This window comes from Microtus ochrogaster, unplaced genomic scaffold (genome assembly GCF_000317375.1).
Source record: "Microtus ochrogaster isolate Prairie Vole_2 unplaced genomic scaffold, MicOch1.0 UNK4, whole genome shotgun sequence".
Classification (NCBI taxonomy): Eukaryota; Metazoa; Chordata; class Mammalia; order Rodentia; family Cricetidae; genus Microtus; species Microtus ochrogaster.
In genome coordinates this window covers 15,020,172-15,026,530 of record NW_004949102.1, presented here as the reverse complement: position 1 = coordinate 15,026,530, position 6,359 = coordinate 15,020,172, and positions in this window count along the sequence as shown.

The following is a 6,359-nucleotide window of genomic DNA, read 5'->3' as shown; positions in this document are numbered from 1 at the left end:
AACCTCGGAGTTGTTTTGATTTGCATTTCTCTGATGACTAAGGATGTTGAACATTTTCTTAAGTGTCTTTCAGCCATTTTAGATTCCTCCGTTGAGAGTTCTCTGTTTAGGTCTGTATTCCATTTTTTTTTATTATGTGTTCTTTTGGTGTCCATTTTCTTGAGTTCTTTGTATATTTTGGAGATCAGACCTCTGTCTGATGTGGGGTTAGTGAAGATCTTTTCCCATTCTGTAGGCTGTCGTTTTGTCTTGTTGACCGTGTCCTTTGCTTTTGAGAAGCTTTTCAGTTTCAGGAGGTCCTATTTATTGTTTCTCTCAGTGTCTGTGTTGCTGGGGTTATATTTAGGAAGTGGTTCCCTGTGCCAATGCGTTCAAGTGTACTTCCCACCTTCTCTTCTATGAGGTTCAGTGTGGCTGTCTTTATGTTGAGGTCTTTGATCCATTTGGACTTGAGTTTTATGCATGTTGATATCTACATATTGATATACAGTTATGCAAGCACCATTTGTAAAATATGCTTTCTTTTTTCCATTTGATATTTTTTGCTTCTTTATCATAAATCAGTTGTTCGAAGGTGTGTGTATTAATATCCAGGTCTTCTATTTGGTTCCATTGGTCCTCCTCTCTGTTCTTATGCCAATACCAGGCTGTTTTCAGTACTGTAGCTCTGTAGTAGAGTTTGAAGTCAGGGATTGTGATCCCTCCAGAAGTTCTTTTATTGTACAGGATTTTTTTTGGCTATGCTAGGTTTTTTGTTTTTCCATATGAAGTTGAGTATTGTTCTTTTGAGGTCTATGAAGAATTTTGCTGGGATTTTGCTGGGCATTGCATTGAATCTGGAGATTGCTTTTGGTAAGATTGCCCACTGGGTGGTATCTTAAGCATAGGAAACCTCAAAACCTAACCGCACAGTGACATACTTCCTCCAACAAGGCCACACCTACTCCAACAGAGCTACACCTCCCTATGAGCTTACGGGGGCCAATTACACTCAAACTACTACATTCCACTCCCTGGTTTAATGTCATAATGAAAAGTTCCCATAGCCTATTACAGTCTCAACAATGTTTAAAAGTCCAAAGTTCAGCCAGGCAGTGGTGTAGCGTACCTTTAATTTCAGCATTCAGGAGGCAGAGGCAGGTGGATCTCAGTGAGGTTGAACCCTGCCTGTCTACAAAGTGAATTCCAGGACATCCAGGACACAGAGAAAAACTGTCTTGAAAAACAGAACAACAACAACAAAAAAAAAAACCAGAGTCTCATCTGAGATTCAAGCAATCTCAATCTCTCTTTTAATTTTTCTTTTCCTTTTTGTTTTTTTGAGATGGTTTTTGTGTGTGTAGTTGCATGCGCTGCCACCACCCAGCCCCTCATGCAATCTCTTAGCTCTAATCCTCTGTAAATTCAAAATCAAAAAGCAGATTAAAGACTTCTGACATATAGTGGCACAAAATATACATTACCATTCCAAAATGTAGGAAAGTGAGCATAGTGAGGAAATACTGGACCAAAGCAAGACTGAAAACCTACTGGGCCAACTCCAAACTCAGCATCCCCGTGTCTCATGTCAAATCACTCTTCAGATCTCCAACTCCTTTTATCTTTGTTGACTGCAATACACTTCTTCTTCTTGGGCTGGTTCCACTCCCTGTCAGCAGCTCTCCTTGGCTGGTATCCCACAGCTCTGGCATCTCCAACATCTTGGGTCTTCAAGGCAATCCAGGCTCCAACTTCACAGCTTCATGTCAGAGCGTCCAGCTTCTGGGCCTCCATTCAAGGACATCCCTGACACGTGCCTGGCCTTAGCAGCTTTCCTTAGTCTCAGGGGGCAAATTCCATACCCCGTTTCTTCTATCCTTATCTTCAGGACCACGTGGCTGAAGCTGAAAATTCTGCTGCTTACTGGGGCTGGAACATTATCCCCCTGTTCAATTACATCCTCACCAGCTTTCTGTCCTTCAGGGTCTAAGCTTGCTTGTCCTGAAACTTAATCTGTAGATGACCATCCTAGCCTCGATCTCAGAGATCTGTCAGCCTCTGCCTTCCCAATGCTGGAATTAAAGTGTGCACTGCCACACCTGGCTCAAAACTTTTCTCTAATTTCTTTTCACAAGTTTGAAACTTAGTTGGATGGGATCTTACCCTGAGGTCACTACTCCCTTTATTCCATTTCTTAATCTGTTTATCTCTTTGAACACAGGACTTAACTCCATTTCTTTTTCATTATAAATCTTCATTAGAGTTACCACTAATAACCACATGACAGTCTAGTCTGTTTTGAGATTCCCTCTGCCAATGAAATTAATCCAAATCTCTTTACTTTAGCCTCAGGCACACTCTTTGGAAAGGGCAAAAAGCAGCCACATTCTTCACCAAAATATCATAAGAATAATATCTAGGCAACATATAAAATTCTTCTCTTCTGAAACCTCTTGAGGTAGCCCCCACAGTTCATCAAATCACACTCAGCTCCACTGTCTTCCATGCTCCCACTGGTATGGTCCATTAAAGTGCTTAACCATTCCACTGCTTTCATAATCCAAAATATCAAAGTTCAAATCCCTCTAAACAAAAGCATGGTCCGGCCTATTACGGCAATATCCCAGTTCCTGGTATCAACTTCTGTCTCAGTTAGAGTTTCCATTTCTGTGAAGAGACACCACGACCACAGCAACTTTTATAAAGGAAATATTTTTTTAATATTTATTTATTTATTTATTATGTATACAATATTCTGCCTGTGTGTATGCCTGCAGGCCAGAAGAGGGCACCAGACCTCTTTACAGATGGTTGTGAGCCACCATGTGGTTGCTGGGAATTGAACTCAGGACCCTTGGAAGAGCAGACAATGCTCTTAACCTCTGAGCCATATCTCCAGCCCCTAAAGGAAAACATTTAATTGGGGTGTCTCACTTACAGTTTCAGAGGTTCAGTTTATTATCATCATGGTGGGGAGCATGGTGTCATGGAGGCAGACATGTGCAACAGGGTGTGGTCTGTGACACTGGGTGGTATCTTTGAAGAGTTTAGCTGGGCAGTGCTGGCCTTTAAATCCCAGCACTTGGGAGGCAGAGACAGGCAGATCTTTATGAGTTCGAGACCAGCCTGGTCTACAAGAGCTAGTTCCAGGACAGGCTCCAAAGCTCCAAAGCTAGAGAAACCCTGTCTCGAAAAACAAAAACAAACAAACAAACAAAAACAAAAAAACAAAAAAAAAAAGAAAAAGTTTAAATCTCCTGGTAGTAATGCCATGTAACAAGTCAAATCAGGCCAAATTCGTTAAGTTCAGGTTAAATCTGAGCAGAGCAAAACAACTCCTAGGTGACCCTTAGGAAAGCAGGGGAGGAATCATAAGACAAATTAGGCTACTAGGTCTTGTATAGTCTGTAGGCGTGATCTTGAGCATCCCCAGGGAGGGGCTGACTTTTGGTCTCGGGGATGGTGTTTGCAATGGGAGGAATGAGACCAGAGCATGGGGGAGCTAGCAGGAGCTCCCCACTATTCCAACCAACTTTTTGGGTACATATGAACAGTTGTAGGGCTTCTACCTAAACACTCTTGAGCATGAGAAACCACAAAGGCCCGCCTCCACAGTGAAGCGCTTCCTTTACCAATGCCGCACCTACCTCAAGGCCACACCTCTTGATAGTGCCACTCCCTATGAGCTTATTACTTCCAGAGTACCACATGATGCCTGGCAGCTTTAGCTTCTCCTGGATCTGCTCAGCATCTTCTAAAGGTTGTAATTCTCTGCTGACTTCAACCAACAAGACACATGGGCTTCAGCTATGCTGAGCAGTTTTTGGTCAACTTGACATAAATTAGGGTCATCTGGGAAGAGGAAATTTCAAATTAAAAAAAAAATCTCCATCAGATTCACCTGTGGTCAAATTTGTGGGGGGCATTTTTTCTTTCTTTGATTAATGATTGATGTGGGAGGTCCCAGTCACTTGGGTGGTACCACCCCTGGCCATATGGTCCTAGGTTGTATAAAAAGAGCAAGCTGAGTGAGGACTGGAGAGTAAGCCAGGTGTGGAAGCCAGGTGTGGAAGCCAGGTGTGGGACCCAACTGGGACAAGCTCAACAGAGGCCTGGGTCTTAAGTCAACACCTGGTTGCAAGAAAAAGAAAGACAACAAACTGAGACACACCAGGCACCACCTAGGAACAGACTATCCAAAGGAAATTCCTAACATTCCAACCTTTGTAGATAGGATCACCTGCCAGCACACACCCATCAGTTTTCACCAGGACACCCCTAGACACACGTCAGCCAATCAGGAGTCCTAAATCTTAGAAATCCCTCAACCCCACTTTTGCTACTATAAAAATCCAATTCTAACTGAGCTCAGAGCTCTTCGATCACTTCAATACGTTGGACACATGGAGAAACCGAGTTTGCAAACTTGTGTAAGAATTAAGGCTCTTTGCTTTTATATGCAGGACTCGGTCTCCTGGTTGTTTTTTGGGGGGAGGGGGTGGGGGGGGAACGACACTCCGTGATCTGGACAAACACCAGTAAGCAGCATTCTAGCAGGGTCTGTTTCAATTCTCGCTCCGACTTCACCTCCTGAAGGGTTTTAAGATACGAGCTGAGATAACCCTTTCCCTCCCTCAGTTGCCTCTGGTCAAGGTGTTATCACAGTAACCAGGCAAATCAGGACAGTGCCCGGGGCAGGACTCCTGTTCTCTGTCCAGCACCGTGCATTTGCTGACTTAGTCTTCATGAAAGAATGAAGTTGCTCCCTCAGACCCATTTCCTTCCTTCTCTGGCATCTCTGATGTTCTACTTAGGATCTGCCCCTCCCCACGCACCCCTTCTTCCTCCTTTTTCTCTTACTTTTATTCTTCCCCTTGCCATATAGCCCAGGCTGTCCCAGAATTTCCTGTGTAGTCCAGGCTGACCTCAGTTTCCATCTGCCTGCTGATGTAAAAGAAACTCAAAGACAAAGAATTGATGTTATAAAGGACTTAACTAACAGATTTGTTTAGAAGACACAAAATCATACAAAGTAGAATTTAGTCAAGGGAATGTTGCCTCTAAAATACCCCAAAGATGGGCTGGAGAGATGGCTCAGCAGTTAAGAACACCATCTGTTCTTCCAAAGGTCCTGAGTTCAATTCCCAGCAACCATATGCTGGCTTGCAACCATCTGTAGTAAGATCTGGTGCCCTCTTCTGGTCTGCAGACACACATGCAGGCAGAACACTGTGTGTGTGTGTGTGTGTGTGTGTGTGTGTGTAATAAATCTTTAAAAAAATAAACTACTCCAAAGATAAGTAAATGCATGTCAAAAGCCAGCTTCGACAAAACACGTTTGTTCCATGGATTAGAATTATTAGGCAAAAAGAACAGAGATATAGAAGAAATAAGAGACAGAAACACAGAACAGCACTGCAAGGGACATTTAATGAATACTGAATTTGCCTCATTTAGTTTCCACACGCTTAAATACTTCACTCAAAAAAGGGGAGGGGGCGAGGCCACAGACTTCATTAACATGACACAAGGAATAGACTTGCGGTCTTCAACCTTTGGCCCACCTGGGCCAAGTGGAGCAGGTCCACTTCTACACTGAAAGTACTAATTAACCACGCCCTTAGTCAGAATCCTCCTTTGTAGCCCTACACCTCTTGTCAACAACTTAGGGGGAAGCTCAAACTCTTTGACCTTCAGATAAGGTAAAATGGACTCACTTCTCCCCGACGTGTCCTAACAAATGCTATCCAGGCCTAGTAGAGATGAGTCAAATTTAAAATGTTAAAATGTAAATGTTTGCTGGGCAGTGCTGGCACATGCCTTTACTCACAGCACTCGGGAAGCAGAGGCAGGCAGATCTCTATGAGTTTGTAGTCAGCCTGGTCTACAGAGCGAGTTCCAGCAGCCAGACTTGCAGTCTCCTGTCTCTATTTAAATTGTTCAAGGTGTCACCTGAGGCTGGGGCGAGAGATTTAAGGATGCTAGTGCATGAGGCATGAATATGCCTAAGGTGTACGTCAATTAGTAAAACCTTCTATTCAAGGCCCACTTTTCCTTGGGAGTCAGCCCCAGTTGGACTTTGAAAAACAAAACAAAAAAGGCTTATTTTATATATTCATATATGTGTCCTATGTGTGAAAGTATGCCACTGGGAATCAGACTCAAGCTGGTCCTCTGCAAGGGCAAGAAGCACTCTCAACTGCTGAGTTATCTCCCTAACAGGACTCTGTTCCTTAATCTCCTTGATCTGTTTGAAGAGCCACTGATTGCCTGCTGTGGGTTCTTGCAGTGTGCTGTGCTTTCTTGGCTGTGGGTGGCTTAATGTTGTGGGTTTGGGAAACTAGGATGTCTGAAAAATCAGTGGCCACTGAAGCCAACCA